This window comes from Panthera tigris, chromosome D1, assembly GCF_018350195.1.
Source record: "Panthera tigris isolate Pti1 chromosome D1, P.tigris_Pti1_mat1.1, whole genome shotgun sequence".
NCBI classification, from domain to species: domain Eukaryota; kingdom Metazoa; phylum Chordata; class Mammalia; order Carnivora; family Felidae; genus Panthera; species Panthera tigris.
Window position 1 is genome coordinate 3,898,804 of NC_056669.1, and position 19,427 is coordinate 3,918,230.

At 37.9% G+C, this 19,427-nt stretch overlaps 1 protein-coding gene across 7 annotated transcripts in view; it reads left to right on the forward strand.

Annotated features, from left to right (window-relative positions):
• GRIA4 (glutamate ionotropic receptor AMPA type subunit 4) overlaps positions 1-19,427 on the forward strand; it is a 247,428-nt gene that overhangs the window by 23,493 nt on the left and 204,508 nt on the right. The window contains exon 1 of one of the 7 annotated variants that reach the window (XM_042958449.1): positions 16,410-16,482. The exons of the other annotated variants lie outside the window; for them this stretch is intronic. The gene's annotated coding sequence lies outside the window, so the exon portion shown is untranslated. Of the gene's footprint in view, positions 1-16,409; positions 16,483-19,427 lie in introns of those variants that run through there. 7 annotated transcript variants of the gene reach the window in all.

The following is a 19,427-nucleotide window of genomic DNA, read 5'->3' on the forward strand; positions in this document are numbered from 1 at the left end:
AGCTGAAGTCAGCTGTTTAACCACTGAGCCACTCAGGTGTCCCACAAACTCTTAGTTTCTGTGTCTTTCACAATAATGAAGAAATATACCTTTCAGCTACTGGATAAATAGAACAAAAGCCTTTGTTTTTAAAAAACGGTATTTCCCATTCTTGAGGATACCGTAGAATCATAGGCCTGATCAAAGCCTTTAACATAGACTGTTGAACTAGGGATTACATTAAATGCCAATTGTTCATTTGCTTTTATGCATGAGCTGCATCTGTGGAAAAGCAAAACTGTTTCCCAAGCATTTAGAAGTTTTTATTGTGTATATATTTAGTAAGAAAGTAAACCTACCTAAAATGAGTTTTTACCTATCTCAAATCATATTTTGTATTTTTGTTTGTTTTAATGCTGCTTTATATTTTATGTTAACTAAATAATAGATATGGACTTTGGAAATTAATCTTGGAACCATTGCAGTGTAGTAACAGATCTTTTAATTTTAGAATGAATGTAGGCTTATTTCCAAAATCCTAATTAGGTCTGTGTATATGGCTTAATTTTGTTTGATAACTTGCATACTAACTAACTCAAGTGAAAAGTAGATCAAAGGCCATAATCTCTAAGCTGGATTATTACCATAGTCTCTCTTTTCTTTTAGTATTCAAAATTTAATGTGTAAATATTAAACAACACACTACCATACAAGCAATGGGCCAAATAAGAAATCAAACAGCAAATCAAAATGTGTCTCAAAGAAAAAGAAAAAGAAAACATTTTTCCACAACCCAGGAGATTCAGCAAAAGCAGATATTAGAGTGAAATTTGCACCATAAGTGCTTGTATTAAGAAAAAGTATTAAAAAAAAAAGAAAAAGTGTTTGAATAAACAACTTAACATTACACCACAAGGAGCTAGAAAAAGAAGAAAGTTAGCTGAAATTTAGTAGAGGGGAGAAATAAAGAAAATCAGAAATAAATAAAATAGAGAACTGAATAAGCAATAATATAACATTGAAAGTAATGACTAGTTTAAAAAATAAAATTGGTATTAATTTAAGTACATTAAGAAAAAAGAGAGAAGACTAAAAACCAGAATGAGAAATATAAATGAAAACAATACAACAGACAACCACAGAAATACATAATGTGATAACAGATTACTGTAAACAATTATATTCTCACAAATCAGATAATTAAAAAAAAAACAGATAATTCCTAAAATTCACAGGTTACCATGATTGAATTATGAATCTTGAATCCAAGAAATAGGAAATCTTACACCAGTAACAAGAACGAAAGTTGAATTAGGAATCAAAAATTTCCCAACACAGAAAAGCCCAGGACCATGTGGTTTCATTGGTGAATTCTGCCATACTTTTAAAAAAAATACTTAGGGGCACCTGGATAGCTCAGTCGATTGAGCATCCAACTTTGGCTCAGGTCATGATCTCACAGTTTGTGAATTTGGGCCCCACATCAGGCTCACTGCTGTCAGCACAGAGCCCACTTCAGATCCTCTGTCCCCCTCTCTCTGCCCCTCCCCTGCTTGCACTCTCTCAAAAATAAATAAACATTAAAAAATATATGTTGACGATCTTTACCAAAATCTTACAAAGAATGGAGGGAACACATTCAAAGTCATTCCATGAGGCTAGTACTACACTAGTACTAAAGCAGGATAAAAACAATACGAGGCCAAAAAAGTCTAGTTTGATGAAATATGGCCAGTCTGACTTTCTTTTAACTTCCATTTGCATGTTAAATTTTTTTCCATCTCCTCACTTTGAATCTGCAGGTGTCTTTATGTCTAAAATGAGTCTCTTGTAGGTAACCTATAGATGGGTCTTGTTTTTTTTATCTATTCGAATACCCTATTTTTTTTTATTAGAGTGTTTAATCCATTTACTACATTCAAAGTAATTATTGATAGATATGTATTTATTGCTATTTTATTACTTGTTTTTTCATTGTTTCTGGAGAATTTCTCTGATCCTTCTTGTTTTTGTCACTTTTGGTCTCTCCTTTAGAGTCCCCTTTAATATTTCTTGCAGGGCTGGTTTAGTGGTTATGAACTCCTTTAGTTTTTGTCTCGGAAACTCTTTATCTCTCCTTGTAATCTGAATGATAGCCTTTCTGGATAGAGTATTCTTGGCTGTGGATTTTTCCCATTCAGCACTTCGAATATATCATGCCACTCCCTTCTGACTTGTCAAGTTTTTGTTGAGAAACCTCCAACTTAGCCTTATGGGTTTTCCCTAGATTAGGGACTTCTTTTGTCTTGTTGCTTTTTTTTTTAAACTTTTTTTTTAATGTTTATTTTTGAGAGAGAGAGACACAGAGAATGAGCAGAGGAGGGGCAGAGAGGGAGGGAGACACAGAATCTGAAGCAGGCTCCAGGCTCCAAGCTGTCAGCACAGAGCCTGATGCAGCACTCAAACTCAGGACCTGAGTTCATGACCTGAGCTGAAGCCAGCTGCTTAATTGACTGAGACACCCAAGCTCCCCTTGTCTTACTGCTTTTAAGATTTTTTCTTAATCACTGTGATTTGGAAATGTAATTGTAATATGTCTTGGTGTTGGCTTGCTTTTGTTGATTTTTGTGGAATTGTCTGTGCCTCCTGGATCTGGATGTCTGTTTTTTTCCCCCAAATGATGGAAGCTTTCAGCTATTATTTCTGTTAATAAATTTTCTGACCCCTTTTCTCTCTTCTTCTTCTGGGACTCATAATACAAATGTTACTACATTTGCTGAAGTTCTTGAGTTCCTTAAGTCTGTTCTCTTGTTCTGTAATTCTTTTCTTTTGTTCAGCTTCATTGCTTTCCATTACTTTTTCTTCTAGGTCATTAATTCATTCCTCTGATTTTTCCAACCTGCTGTACATTGCATCAAGCCTGTTTCCAATCTTATTTATTGCATTCTTCATCTCGAATTGATTCTTTTTTAACTCTTTCATCTCTGTGCTCAGGATCTCTCTGATTTCTTCTATTATTTTCTGAATCGCAGCAAGTGTCTTTAAGATCCTTGTTTAAAATTCTCCATCAGGCATGTAATTTACATCTGTTTCACTTAGGTCTCTGGCTGTGGCCTTATCTTGTTCTTTCATTTGGGATGAATTCCTCTGTTTTCTCATTTTGTCTATGTCTTTGCCTTCTTCTTCTGTGTTATTGAAATGCCAGTTATGTCTCCTGCTTCTGAAAGTAATGGCCTTATGAAGAAGAGGTCATGCAGTGCCCAGGGCTTGGCGCTTCGGGGACTGTCCCTAGTATGTACTGTGTGTGCTCTGTGTCATCTGCAGAGGTGTTCCGGCATGTTGTGGGTAATGTTTGGTCCCTGGCCTGAATGTGGAGAGTTTTAACTATGTTTGCTCTGGTGTGCTTGTGAAATGAGACCTGTCACCACCTCCATCGGAATTGAGGCCCTGCAGAACTTTCTGGTCAGCAGATATATGTGTGTGTGCTCGTTGTCTGGGGGAGGGGCCCACCATGCTGGGAGTAAGGCAGGAGTGAAGGTGTTCCACCAGAACACAGAGGGTGGGGCTTGTATAGGCAGGTTAGGCAGCTAGTGTGGGCACTGCACTACTTCCCACAGGTGGCTCTGTGTTTATGCTGAGAGGCAGTGGAGAGAAATGGCACCAGCCAGCTCCTTTGTTCCAGGAGAGGCATCTCTATGAACGCTGTTTCTCAGGAACATGGTCCAAGAAAAATGAATAATCTCCCCACTGGGTGCCCCAGGTGTTTTTCAGATCCCTATTTCCATGCTCTCTGCCCCCGGGGTTGTTTGCCTGCCTTCTCTTCAGGAGCAGTGAAGTGCCCTCCAGCCTCTCCCAGACAATCCTGATGACCATTAAAACTCCAGCCTTTATGTATGTATGTATGTATGTATGTATGTATGTATGTATGTATGTTTATTTATTTATTTTTGAGAGAGACCACAATGAAGGGCAGAGAGAGAGGGAGACACAGAATCTGAAGCAGGCTCCAGGCTCCTAGCTGTCAGCACAGAGCCTGACATGGGTCTCAAACCCCCCAACTGTGAGATCGTGACCTGAGCTGAAGTTGTACAGTTAACCAACTGAGCCACCCAGGCACCCCAAAACTCCATGCTTTAAACCCACTGGTTTCAAGAACTCAAGAAATTCAGTGCCTGTCATTTTCCAAGCCAATAGCTTTGGGGAAACATCCTCCTTGTGTGTTCCCCTGTGTGCTCCTCTGTCACCTTCCTCTACCATGGCCCCCTCCCCTCCTCAGCACCCCTGGTGTGTTTCTCCCCTAAGCCACATCTCTGGATTTTCTACCTTCTTCTCTGTGGCATCCACTCTCCTTTTAGTTGTGGAGTTTGTTCTCTCAGTCTTCAGGTTGATTTCTGGGATACTTAGGATTATTTGGTAGTTATCTAGTTGTGTTTGAGGGATGAGACACGCCTAGGGTTCTCCTCCTTTGCTGCCATCTTGTTAAATTGTCTATCATAGCTTCTTAACTGATTTCTCTACTCCCATCCTTTCTCCATTCTGTGTCTGTCAAACGCAATAACCAGATTGAACCTTTTAAAACAGGCAGATCACATTGCTCCACCCAAAGCTATACAGTGGCTTCCAAATCACTCAGTGTCGAATCACAGTTCTCATGATGGCATGCCAGGTACATTCTACCCCTTAGGGCCTTTGACCATGCCTTTTCTTCTACCTGGAATGCTCTTTCATGGATTTAAGAAGACTTCACCCCTCTTGTCCTCTAAATCTTTGCTTAATGTCACCTTCTCAGTGAGCCTCTGACCACTTCCATCCTTCATCCTGATACCCTCATTCTACTTGTCTGCTTTAATTTTCTCTATAGCACATGTCACCACCCTACATTCTTCACATTTTACTTCAGGTAGTCTCTATTGCAATAGGGCATTTTGTTTATTTATTCACGCTGCAGTCTCAGGGTCTTCACCTAAAAGATGCATCATACATATGTGTCAAATGAAGTTTGATAAACGAATTTTAAAATTGGCAAGAATAATAATGAAAATAATAAAGGACCGGAGCTTGCATAATAATCTGATAGTAAGCACAGGAGAGGGTGGTCTGGAATTCCTTAGACCCAGGAATGAATGACCAGGAGTGCTTGGCATCTAGGATATGTGTGGGATTCATGGAGTATCTGATATTCCCATCGCTTATTAAGTTGTTTATACTTGAAGAAGGGCTGTTTAAAAATAATTTTACCACTTAACAAGTGTTGACTGTATAAATAAGTAGTGTTATGGTATGCTCTTAAAATTCTAAAAGAAGGGGAAAAAAAACTCTTAACCTATTTTGTTCTAAATTCACCCAGGGTTAGGCTTCAGCCCGATGTGTTTTTAATGACCCTTGTACATTTTTTGGATGAGCAAGAAGCATTTGTCAAAAAAAATGAAAATGCAAAAAGAAAAGTATGAACAAGGAGAAAAACTCATAGATCATAGATATGAAAAAGTTGCTTTCAGGTTGTGCCAAAGGGTCTTCAAGAATTTATAATCTAAGAATAACAGTAAGCATTTACATAGCACTAACCATGGACAGGCATGGTTCTAAAAGCTTTATATATGTATAACCTCACTTCATCTTCACAGCATTCTGAGGTACATGACATTTCCACTTTACAGATGAGAAAACTGAGGTCTTTAGAGGTTGAATAACTCGTCCAGGATTATACCGCAAGTAAGTGGTAGATCTAGGCGTCAAATCCAGGCCGTTTGATCTCAGAATCTGTGCCCTTAACTAGTATATTATGCTACCAATGAGGACCTCCACCTTTAATTCGAATTAATAGCCAAAGAAGATAGAGTGCAGAAGTGCTGGACACTTGATATATATCACTGTGTAGCACTGGGCAATCCCAACAGTTCCTGAAAGGCTCAAAAAAAGAACCCGTCTGAGATCCAAATGTTTCAGCTTTAGAAATTTATTTCAGTGTGGACATCTGAGTCCTGCAGCTGCTGTGTTTGGTCTTTTGTGTGGCCACAGGTGTTGGCTGTACTGCTAGAGCACATAATAGAGGATGTCAAGGCAAGCACAGTGGGGACTGCCAGCCCCAGGAGGTAATGCCAAGTTTAATACTGAAAGTCAAACATATGCATGTGCCAATTTTCTTCTAAATGCATTTTCATTGAAGAAAAACAAAGTCGTATTCTAAAAAACATCATCTGTGGATAGATAAAGGATATATTGGCATAACAAATAGTAGCATTAGCAGGCTTAAAAATTAAAATTTGATTTATAAACTGGAGTTGAGAGAGTGATGAATTCAGAGTTATGTCAAGGAACGGCCACTTGAATACCAAGTAAACAACCATCGGAATCCACATAGTTCAGTTTTAGGAAGTCAGAGTGCTTAGGTTTTCATGTAAAATTTTTTTCAAAAAAGAAAAGCAAAGAAATAAACTACACCCAGGCTCCCCCACTCCCTCCAAAAAATACACCTGGCACTTTCTATGAATAGATGCTTCAGTGACCATAATAGCTGATGCTTTGGTGCAAGGGCGTGGTAGCTTTCCTTCTACAAGTTGAGTCTTTCACCTGAATGGTCAGCTGTGTGCACCATGCTAGATGAATATGTGCACAAGCTGTAGATTTTGATAGCATAGAGAAATCAGAAAACAGATCACTGTAGTGGAAAGTGCAGTCAGTAAGTAGCATAAGAGAATCACAAAGACAGTGTTGACAGTCAAGGGAAGAAGACCCTGTATCAGATTTGGGATTAAGTTGGGCCCTAAGTAGAAGGTAGGGTTTGAATTGGTGGCTAAGAAGTTAATAGAGGCGTTCAGCTAGAGGAGAGGTATTCCAGGGAGAGGAAACTGAGTAAAGGAGAAGATGTGGGTAGGTAAGTTTCAATATGTTTGGGGAGCTGCCCACATTTTCTGGAGCACAAGCTAGTAACCTGAGAAGCTTAGAGTCTAGTAAGGGAACTGGGAGCCCTGGACAACAAGCACCAGCTCTTGTCCTGACTCGTCTAGCAGGTGTTTGGTTAACGTTAGGCAAAACGAAATGGCATGCAGGTGAATTGTCAGGTGAGACAAAATATAGAATGGTTTCTGCTCAGACAACCATTCCACAGTGTAAAGCATGCTCTACTGGAAACACATAGAAGACTGTGCAGAGGTACAGAGGAGGCAGGTCATTTTGCCTAGAGAGGCAGGGAGGCTTTAGAAAGGATGACGCTTGAGTGGAGTAGATCCTAAAGACTGACTCGGAGGGTCAGGGGGAGATGATTGGCAGAGAGAATAGGGCTGATGAAGCTGCTGGGGATGGATGAGAACAGATAATGCCGGCTTGAATATGCCCTACCTGGATCCTGTGGCCTAGGGAAAGGGGAGCCAGTACTTATTTTAAAGTAGAGTAGTGGCATGATAAAAGTTTATGCTGCAGAAATATAACACCAAGGCAGTATGGAGAATGAAATGGGGGCGGGGAGAGAGATTCTGCAGGCAAGAAAAACCAACCCGGAAAATTAACAGTGTGACACATAAACAAGTGGAAATGAGGATAGTACAACCTATATCCATAAATGCTAAAAAGATGTCAAGTACGTGAATCATCAGAGTAGGCTGGCTTTAGTCAGAGTTTATCGTTTGGGATTTGGTGCCAGCTTTTACTCTAAAGATCTGACCCCCTATTTTAACTTAAAAGTAACAAAAACCAGATATAGATTACTAGTTATTTTAATTCATGAACTCCTATTATGTATTAGAGTGTGTACAAAAGATGCTGGTGATAATGTCAATATATACATTTTTTCAATATGTTACAATACATCATTTATATTAGTCTGTGGTGTATTTACATGATTCATATTTATCACATGGATGATAAAGTGCTCTAGGGCACTGTAGCCTTGTAATGTATCTAACATCCCAATGCAAGGAGAGTTTAATCTATGATGACACCTTGCTGATGTCCTAACGTCCCCTATTTAAGGACAGACGCCAGTTATAGGTGACTCTTCTGATTTGTTTAGCTCTGTAAAATTTTGCAATTTTTATGAAGAAAAAATTAATTCCTTCTCAAGACCTTTAAGGTATGAAATGTATTTACCAGTATCACTTCCCTTTATTTTGTCATGTTTTATATATTTTCTGTCTTAGTTTGTCTAGATAAATAGATTTGTGTAAGTTAGACAAGTTTGAGTACTTGGCCAAATTTTCTCAACCCCTTCCTCATCTACCTCAAATTTATTTTAAGTATTTTAATACATGGTTTAAAAATACTCTTCCAATTTGAAATTGGTCTTTAAATAATCCCAATTATCCAATTTTTTCCTATCGGAAAAATTGCCTACTAGGCCTAAAGAAAGACATAAAATGGGATTACTTCATTCCATTACAAACTGACCTAGGCTGTCCCTCTGCTGAGCAGTTCTTCTGCTTATCCCTATTAAAACCCTATTACTTTCCCCAAAGCTTCTATATCAAATATTTTTCCAATTTTCAGAAATACCAAGCTGGACTTTTCTCCTCCCTTATTTCTCTGGAGATCAGGTACTGTTTTGGGGGCCAGTTAATATGAGTTCTCTATCAATATTCTATCAATATTGAAATGATCTGTATACTCGTTCATTTCCTTTGTGTTCTTTCTACCTTTAAGAACTCATCCTGAGGTGCCTGGGTGGCTCAATCGGTTAAATGTCTGACTTCAGCTCGGGTTGTGATCTCGCAGTTCGTGAGTTCGAGCCCCGCGTTGGGCTCTGTGCTGACAGCTCAGAGCCTGGAGCCTGCTTCGGATTCTGAGTCTCCCTCTCTCTCTGTCCCTTGCCTGCTCACACTCTTTCTCTGTCTCTCAAAAATAAACAAACATTAAAAAGAACTAAAAAAAAAAAAAAAAAGAACTCAATCCTTGCCTTCAATCAAAGGCTAACCTTCCACATGAGCCCATGTTTTCCTTCATACTTGAAGATATTTCTCTTCAGTTATCTACCCACATGGCCCAAATCCCCCCCGCCCTCCGCCCCACAAGCTGTAAACAGACATTCAGTACCCTTTACAGTATCAACTTTGCTGAGCCCCTGTGCTGATAAGTCTTTCTTCATCATGTCACTGGAACATGGTGCACAAAATTCTCCCTATGTCTTCACTTCTCAGCCCTGTTCAGTGGGTTCTGCCTACCCCTACCCTACTCTACAGAATTGAACCTTTGCAAAAATTAACCTTCAGCTCTCCAAATCCAGAGATGTTCCCGATAGTTCCTACTCTTACATGCTTCATGTTCTTTATCCTCTCAAATACCTCTTGGGTATCTGACACTCTTTTTCACTATTTTTTGAAACCCTGTGTTTCCGTGGTCATCTTCAGTCTGTGTGCTATCTGCCTTATGTTCCTGATCCTAAACATGAGTTTACTCTGCATTTGGTCCTTATTATTCGGCCCAACTCTCTCAACATGGTCTCTGGAGCCAGTGCTATTTCTGCTGTTGCCCTAACTATAATTTTGATCTGAATGATTCCCAGATCCATATCTCAGTATGAACTTAGGCTAAAGCTTCGGTTCCCATTGTCAAACAAGTTCCTCTAAGAAGGCGTAATTAACATTTTTAAATAAACTTGTATAGGTTAGCTAATCCTTAGGAAATACATGCTGATATAGAGTAAAGGGTCATGATGAATGCATTTGTTTCAGAAAAAAAGTGTGTAAGACACTTGGAATACACACACACACACAAGTTTGTGTAAAAGGTGTATGAGTCTTTGTTGTATTATTATTTTTTGAAGCTTATTTTGAGAAAGAGAGAGCGAGAGAGCATGAGTGGAGGAGGGGCAGAAAGAGAGGGAGAAAGAGAATCCCAAGCAGGCTCCACACTGTCCGCACGGAGCCCGAAGCAGAGCTCAGACCCACGAACCGTGAGATTAGGACCTGAGCTGAAATCAAGAGTCAGATTCTTAACTGACCAAGCCACCTGGGCGCCCCTATTTTTATGTGTAGTAAGTTAAACTTATTTCCAAAAAATTATTGTAAAAAATATGTGGGATGTAGCTAAAGTTGTACCGGGAGGAAATTTCATAGCTTTGAAGACATTTATCATAAAACAAGAAAAGCAAATACAAATAAGCCTTCAACTTAAGAAGCTAAAAAAAAGACACATTTTAGGCCTAAATTAAACACTCAGGAAAAAATTAAATAACACAGACAAGGGAGAAATGAATATATATGACTAAGCTGCAGGGACGTTTGACTTAGCTATTCATTAGTAAGTGGGTCCCCATTATCTCCTCCACCTCCCCTACTCTTCTTTCTTCTCATCCTTTTTTTTCCCCTTGTGTAATTAACAGTATGCTTTAAATGTGCTTTTCTCCACATTTGTCCTTGAAATTGCACCTTCTTTAAAGTGCAAGGTGCTAAAAGATACATAACAGAGAGACTATGACCTAGTTTGGAAACTGAAGAAAGTCTTTTCTGAGGCAGTGATGTGGGAGCCATCAGTTAAAGGAGAAATAAAGATTCTCAAGGCAAAAGTGCAGGAGAGGTAGAAGAGAAGCAGGGGTAAAGAGTTAACAAGAAAAAAGAAAAATGAACATTTTTAAGAAGGTAAATTACGTCCAAAGTAGGTGAGCAGAGAGAAAAAGAAGAGCCAAATCTAAAAGAAAAATAGCAGTGGTCCAAAAAAGTAAGCTGTGTAATCGCTTAGGCAAGCAACAAAGATCTAGCAGGTGTATATTAATTTCTTACAAAGCAAGCAATCTTACTAAAAAATTAATAAACCAATTTTATAATAATTGAATTCATAATTGAATTCAAAAGCCATGATATTTAAGCCATAAAGTAATACATTAAATTAATATATAATCAGAAAGCTATCATAATAAAGAAGGATGACTCTTGGTTTTAACAGACAGGAAATAAAAATATAGAGGATTTGGATAATATAATTAATGTTTTGTTTAAGAAAAAATTAATTCCAAGAGGAAATAGATACTCTTTTATTCTCTTTTATAAATTTTTCACAGGACATTTATGAAAACAGGCTATATATTAAGTCAATATATGCAATGAAAACTAATAGGTTCAAAAAATTAAGATTGAGGAAGCCATATTTTCTATTATAGAGGATAAATACATAGGAGAAGCAAAAACTTAATACAAATCAAAGTTTATGTAAATTTATAAAATAAAAATATGGAAAATGAACTTGTGCCAAAGAGGAAATAAAAAAGTCAATGTGAAGCAATTAAAAATAATGAAAAGAAAACAGAAACCATAAAATCTCAAAGATGAACCAGAGCTATACTGAGATGTAAATTATAGCATTTAATTCTTTAGTAAATAGTAAAAGATTAAAATACCCCTACCATGTACACAGTCTCCTGTCTCTACAATAAAAATGGTACTGAAGAAAAGCTGGAAACATAACATACCAAAGATAAAAGCAGTAATTGAAGAAGTAGAAAAAAGTAAAACTGTTCATTTCAAGACCTAGTTTCTTCAAAAGGCAAATATACTGATCTGGAGATAGTATTAATGTTTAAGGCCAATGAAAAAATTTATCTAGCATTAGCTGATGGGAGAGAAGTTGGCAGAAGCCAGATGCCTGCATACCAGATGTGAAAACTTGTAAGGCTAAAATATTCAGAATACACACATCCCTGAGCCAAAATATATAGACATGGCCATAAGTGAGGATATTATACGTCCAGTCAACAAATAATGTGGAATATTCTCAACTTCACATTAATCAATTAAATTGAAATACCACACACGTCGAATTGGAAAAGATCACTTTTGCTAATAATGATATCTCCCTTTAACATTCGTATTTTAGGAATATATCAACCTTGTCTCCATATTAACGAGAAGAAAAGTTAGTTGGAAAACCAGTATATTCTTTGTGAGATAGAGAGATAGATAGATAGATAGATAGATAGACAGACAGACAAGAGAGAAATTGATCTACACGCCGGATAGCCTGCATTTGAATTCTAGATCTACCAGTAACCTCATAGGGGTAATGGAAATTCAGTGAGATAATTCGTGTAAACTGCTTAGCAAAATGCCAGGCGCACCGTAATGTAAAAAAAAAGAAAATACCCACATATATATATCTCAGGTGTCAAGTACACTTTCCCTTGTCTCTCAGGACTAGATAAAAGCTGCTTGGTTTGGAATGTCTCAATGATTTTCAAACAAATCCCAGGACCTTAAGAATTTCCTGACCCCTGCTTTCAACATGCCATCCCTTCCCATGAGGCAGGGAGCCAGATGTGAAACTGGTCTCTGAAAACATTTGTGAGAAGACTTTATTGAAATGCTTGGGGTTGTGGAGAGAGATAACCTCGGGCAATGCCAGTTTAAAACAATAATTAGGGCTTCCTTCCCCTACAAAGTATCTCTAATCTCAAATCCTATTTTAGGCATATTTAGAGCACAGTTTTCTACTACCACCGCACTAACGGGAAGGTGGTCCTGGCCCCGTATCCACAGAGAACCTCGTCTCATCCGAGGAGAACAGTGTGGCCCCTTCTCAGAGGCTCTGGTGCCAAGCAACACCTAGTGTGTAAGCGTGTGCATGCACACACACGTGCGCGCGCACACACACACACACACACACACATTAAATACCACAGAATGTTATAGGTGAAAACCATGTACCAAACATCATTAGTGGTGCTTGGTTTAGAAATGAGGTCTACAGGTGACTTTAAGTTTTTCCTTGTGCTTTATTTTATAGTTGTTCTTCAGTGAACAGATATTGCTTATAGAATTTGGAAAAAAAATGTTTTAAAATAGAGGTGGTTCCTAATAAATTTAAGGAAACAGTTTTTCAAAGTACATGTTTTGTTTTGTCTTGAATTGCCATTTAGTTGTATGCTTCAGTTAGCTAGGCCTTTTTATTCACACGGAATAATTTATGAAGGAAGCCAGTAATGGCAGGCAAATAGCAACAGAAGAATGTTTTATTTCCCATGAAGATAAATACTCTATCAAGGCTTATATGTCTTGCTTTTCATCCTCCTGTTTTATTTAAATAAAACGTATATTCATCTGATTAAGATAAGTCCCCATTCATTTTAATACATAACCATTCAGGAAAATTTTTGAAGTTGTTTCACCAGTGCCCAAAATAACACATCATTCAAAAAATATCTTTTAGATTTTTTAAGATTCCAGATATCATCAGGATGAAGCCTATGTTCATGGGAGTATGAGAGAAGACCTGGAAGAGTTAGTTTCTAGAACCTGTTCCTCATCATACAGTGACAGCCATTCACCTCCATCATTGTAATCCCAGGAATAACGGATGTCCAATCACAATCCCCAAAGTGTTACTTGTTCTGACTCTTCATTTGAAACTAACAGAAAGTGACAACAGTTAGCAGACAGGGCTGTTTCATAGGTCCCAAGGTCAGGAATGCAAAAGGCCTCAGAAAAGGAAAGGGACCAAGAACTGAAAATCCGTCAGGATAAGCAGTGAGACGCTCCTCTTTTTTTTTCGTGTTTTCAGTTGCGATTGCTTATTTCAAGGTTAGGTCAAAGGCGGTCACTCCACAGATGCTGATTCATTAGACTAAGGCACACTGAACTGGGTTAGGTCATTTTAGTTTTTATTCCAAATTTGTAGAAAAGACCATTCATTTGGCTCAGATTTGGGAAAGAATTCCCTTTGTCCAAATAGCTAAAGTTAGTAGTATGTTCATGTGTAGTTTTCGCTCATGCTTTTAATAAGCTTCTAGTTTTTATTACTTAACATCATTTTGTTATAAATTCAGGGATTCTGTCTTACAGCTTGGCACTTCAGAAAATGGGATCATTGTGTGTTACGTGCAGATCCCTGAGGATGTTTTTTAGAAAGGTGCTTGCACATCTTTGACAAATGCCTCTCTGGTGTTATTAAGCAAATGTAAATAAAATCTTTCAAACGCTAAGTGAAAGGGGAGATAGTTTAAGACACCAGTCAAGAATAGGCAAAACATTATTAAAAATCCCATCAGTGTTATAGAATATAGACCTCAGCTCATGCTCTATATGATCATGGTAAGGTATCTATGTATAAAAGAATAATATTCACATTTATGTAGAGTAGCTCACATTACAGGTTTGCATTGAAATTCAGGAGTAGTTATTTGAAAGCTATGTGATGTCTTTGTCCAGTGTGGCATCAGCTGACTCAAGAAGTTTCCTAAAACAGTATGAACATTAGGATAATGGCAGTGCACAGCTAAAGCTAGTTCTCAAGGGGACAGGAACCTCGGGTCTACCCCAGTTGGCCCTCTGTGGTGGCCTCCTCCTGTGTGATCTTCCCCCATGTTCTAACAGCCTTCTGGGTTTTGTTACCTAAAATTTCATCATTGGAAATATACACCTCACTACCTACCAAGAATGGTGGGGGGAGGGGGGGGAAGCCAAGTTTATAGAATACCTTTATAATTGAGATATGACACGGGCTCTACTGTTTGAGGAAGAAAGAAACGCCACAGACTTGAATAACAGAAACATGAAATGTTCCAGGAACCTAGGTTATCTGTTAATCTGATAGATTATTAGACAAAAATAACCATCTGATTTCTAAATCAGTTTCAAAACTCATCCTGTATTCAAGTTGCTGATAACTGCTGATCTTTATATGTGCTGATTTCATCATAGGAATTTTAAAATTATTAGTTGTCTCTCCTAAATTTAACGTTGCAGGGACCCTCGCAGGGATCTCTCACCTGTGGATCTCTAGTTCTGTGGCTGCATTTATTCATCTATGCATACTTATGTTCATTTTTCTTCCACAGTTGAAGTCTGAATTTTGTTTTTATCAGAGATGAAGTTTAAGAATAAATAAATTGCATACCTAATTTCTTTTGATTTTGATTTATAATTTCTGGGGTACATCTCATTTTATTTTGGTGGTTATTTTGTTGCTCATGGAAAGTAAAAATTGATGACTCTATAAAGAATTAGTGTTAGTTCCTAGAGGAATAAAACCAGCTGTTTTTTTATTGATATTCTTTCAATTTATAGGTATGTTTAATTCAAACCCACAGTTCTTTTAAAAATCACTTATAATATCCACAGGAATCAGATAGGCCATAATAACACAGTGTAACTTCTTACCTTTGAAGTTCTAGCGAACTCAAGGATAAATTATACCCAGCTGGCTTAGAAAGAATGGCTAGAAAAAGAATCCTCCCCTGGCCCCCAAAAAGAGAGGCATTTATTTCTTCGTTGCAGATTTATTTTACAACTAACAAAAGACTATTAGGCTCTTTAAGAAATTTTTGCTTAAAGATTCAGAGGAGACAGTACCCTTTTGTTAATGGGAAAATAAACAAATCTGAAGCAGAAGATGATGCCCAGGGAAACTCAGTGTGTTTTCAAAGCATAGATGAGAGCTTGTAAACTGTTCCCCTTGCTGAATTTAAGTCCTGTTATGATCAGATCACACATGGTGTACTTGGCCTGGGTCTCATTTCTGTTATCAGTTCCCATATCAATAACCCTCAACCTACAAAGTTCAGACTTCTTTCCTACAGAAAACTTTATATGGCCTGTGCCTCATTCCCTCAGGATAGTTCTAGATATTTACTAAATAATCTCATAAATGTATCAGGGCTGACTTTTTACTGAATGATTCTGAGTAAACATACGACCTGCTAAGATGTGTATTTGATGTTAACGCTTTCTTAGAAACAAAATCCATATCCCAAAGTAATTATCAAGTTTTTGAGACTTTTAAAATGTGTGTTTTCATTTCAATAGCAATAACAGAACATTGGTAAAGGTTTCTTGAATATCCCTCTATCACCAAGTGGTGCATGATTTCAGTGTTTCTGTCAACATGTGAATTCTCCATTACACTGGCATCAAACATCAGTCGGTGTTAGAGGGTTCAGTTTTTAAGGTGATACTTCTCACGTTTGGACTCATGGACTCTTGGAGATCTGAAGATACTCTTGCAGGTCTTTGATTTCTCAAGTTCGAGAAAGAAACGTGTCCTTTAACTTGAAGACCGAATGGAGGGGTGGGGGTGGGGGGCAGGGTGTGGATTGGGCAGCCTTGTGGGTAGAACTTTGCGTGCTCAGATGAAACCAAGGAATACGTAGGAACACCACACTCCTCTACACAAGACCAGCATAACTATTCACAGACGGGAAGGGTTCAAACAGACCCGACACATGTTTGCGTTCCGGCTTCAGCACGTACTGGCTGCTTACTCACCTTTCCAAACCTCAGGTAGGGCTGAGGATTGAATGAAATAATAAACACCTAGCCCATAGAAGCTGCTTATTAAAGGCTTTGCACACTTTATTCATAAATTAGCTTAAAATTGAGAGGTTTGGATACTAAATGTGATACTTTCACAATTACAATGCCGTGCGGCCCTGGGCAGAAAAAAATCAAGAGTTAAGATAATTCAGGCAGAAATGTCTTTTACTTTGTCTGTCTCTTTTTCCCCCCAAATATTTCACTCCCAATGAAGAAAAGAAAACGTGTGTACTAACTTCACCATTGCAGTGGATTAAAAGGCATTTTGAACTCAATCTAACATGAACCATTTGAGGTAAGCAGTCCCCAGACTCTTGGGGAAGTGTAAATCCAAAATTAAGGGAACACAGAGTCACACAATCTTCTCGTTTCCCGAGTTACATTCAGTCTTAGCTCCACACAGCTGTTACACTGGGAATTATCCAATTGCACACAGATAGATCTCTTTCCATTCATTCGGATAATTCTGAATTGCTTTCAGAGGAAGCATAATGCCAGTGCAGAAGTATAAAGACTCAGTAACGGTCATCCTAAGGAAGGATTCAACCAACTAGAACAGCTGCTCATCAGAAACATCGCAAAGCTTCCTTTATCATCCATATGTTTCTTGCTGACAGTTGAAATTTCAAATTATATTGGATACGTTTTATTCAGCCATACTATTAGAATATTTCCTTAATTACGCTATTCAGAATATGTTCAGGCCTTGCAATAAGAAGAGCTAAAACAGCTTCTGGTTTTGTGTGTGTGTGTGTGTGTGTGTGTGTGTGTGTGTGTGTGTGTGTGTAAGAGTGTGTGTGTATGTGTATGAAAGAGTCAAAATCTTACTAGTCTGTATATAATTGAAATAGTAATGTATAGGGTAATTAATTTCTAAAAATTCATTTCAGAAAACACAGCTTTCTGGCTTCACACTATTCAACTCTGTGAATCAGCATTTGAAATACATTAGTCATTGAAATGTTGATTGAACAACATTATCAGAGCAGAGTTGACTTGAATGCAACCCTGCCGGGAGGGATCCAGGGATTCAGGTACTGACTTCACCTCCTGTATCTGTGTGATGTCAAGTTGTTTATCTCTCTATTCAGCCTTGTGAGTCAGATGGAGGCAATAATCCTACCTTCCCCATGCAGTGGTTTTGGAAGATTAATTGAGTCCATCTATGGAAAGTGCTTTGAACAAGTGCCGAAGTGATCATAAACACTAAGTTATAGTTGTCATTGTTAGTATTATTAATGTCATCACAGAAATTTGTCTCTACGTTGGTTTAGCAAATTAACTGCAGTACAGTCTGGTGACCTTGTAATCAGGATTGATTTCAAAGGCTTTTTGAAACATTTCCTATAGACATCTCAACCTTTCTATAACTTATATCCAGCCTAGATAAATAGCTATTAAAAATTCATATTTGTTAATAAAATACTTAATTCACTGTTCGGTAATTCTTGAATGTGAGCATTTCACTGTTTAAATGGCATGAGTGCAGGAGTCTGGCCCCTTTGACTCATCTTTGTAATCCTGGTAATTAACAGAGTGCTAGGCCTGTGTGGGCACTCAGTCAGTATGTGCTGAATGAATGAGCTATTTACTAAATAGTGAGGATTGGCTTAGACCTTGAAATTTCTTTCTTTTGCTTTTTTGTTCACATCATCTTTTCTACGGTACCACAATAAGCTACCAATTTTCCATTGGTAAGTTAGGCAATGTTTTGATCTTACAAGTATTTCTTGCAGTTAAAGGTCTAACCATAGTCATTTTGCTGGCATAAAAAAAAAAAAAAAGCCTGCAAAAGCAAAATATAACAGCTGTGATTCTCAAGTAGAGGTTCTGATTCAGTGGATGTTGGGGAGATCCCAGAAATCTGCAGTGTAGGGCACCCTGGATGATTCTGGATTCTATGCCTTGGGAGACACTGAAGAAATAGTAACAAAATCTATCATGTGTTGAGACTATGCTTAATGTGATAGCTACTGTTTAAATGCTTTGTATAGTTCACTAATTTAATACCTCAATATACTCATATGCCAGGATTCAAAGCAGGCAGTCTGCTTCAAAGCCTGTGTTCTTTCTATTGCATACTTCGTGTAAAGTATTGAGGCTCCAGTAATCAACTAGTCTCTCTGAACTTCACGTTCTTCATTTGGAAATCCAAAATTTACTCATTTGGGGTAAGGAGTCAATCAAGTGAAGTTTGCCAGTACATATTGAAAGTGTTTTGCATATATGTATAAAGTGTGCCTGTATTTGTCTTTCTCTGCATGACAAATGTCATATGATTTCATTCATATGTGGAATTTAAGAAACACAACAGATGACCATAGGGGAAGGCAAGGAAAAATAAGATAAAACAGAGGGAGGCAAACCATAAGGGACTCGTAAATACAGAGAACAAACTGAGGGTTGCTGGAGGGGAGGTAGGTAGGGGGATGGACATTAAGGAGGACACTTGGGATGAGCGCTGGGTGTTGTATGTAAGTGATGAATCACTGGGTTCTACTCCTGACACCACTACTACATTGTATGTTAACTAACTTGAATTTAAATAAACTAATTTAAAATCAAAAAGTAGGAAGTAAAGGATGCCTTTATTAATTATTGCTATTAGTTTGGGCAATTATATCAGCCTGAAATTGGAAATAAGCAAGACATCACAAGAACAGAATGAAAAAAATGACAAATAGAACATTAGTTAAGATTTATTTAATTGGGGCGCCTGGGTGGCTCAGTCGGTTAAGCGTCCGACTTCAGCTCAGGTCACGATCTCGTGGTCTGTGGGTTCGAGCCCCACGTCGGGCTCTGGGCTGATGGCTCAGAGCCTGGAGCCTGCTTCCGATTCTGTGTCTCCCTCTCTCTCTGACCCTCCCCCGTTCATGCTCTGTCTCTCTCTGTCTCAAAAATAAATTAAAAAAAAAAAAAAGTTAAAAAAAAATTTTTTAAAAATAAAAAAAAAATTAAAAAAAAAAGATTTATTTAATTTATTGCTGTGAAGTACCAAGGGGACATAAATTGTTTCTGAGGAGGTTGTGACTAATGATCACCATCGGACATTTCTGAAGCATGACCTTGTCATGGGCAAGATAGCACTTGCAGTATTTTTTTGTCTAATCACAATCTTTCCCATAGGAAACTTGCAGTATAGATCACACCATGCCCCTATCTTTAAGGTTATACGGCAACAAAATAATTACTTCTTTCACATTTCTGGTAGCTAACTTCTCCTAACTTCCCTTATCTGGT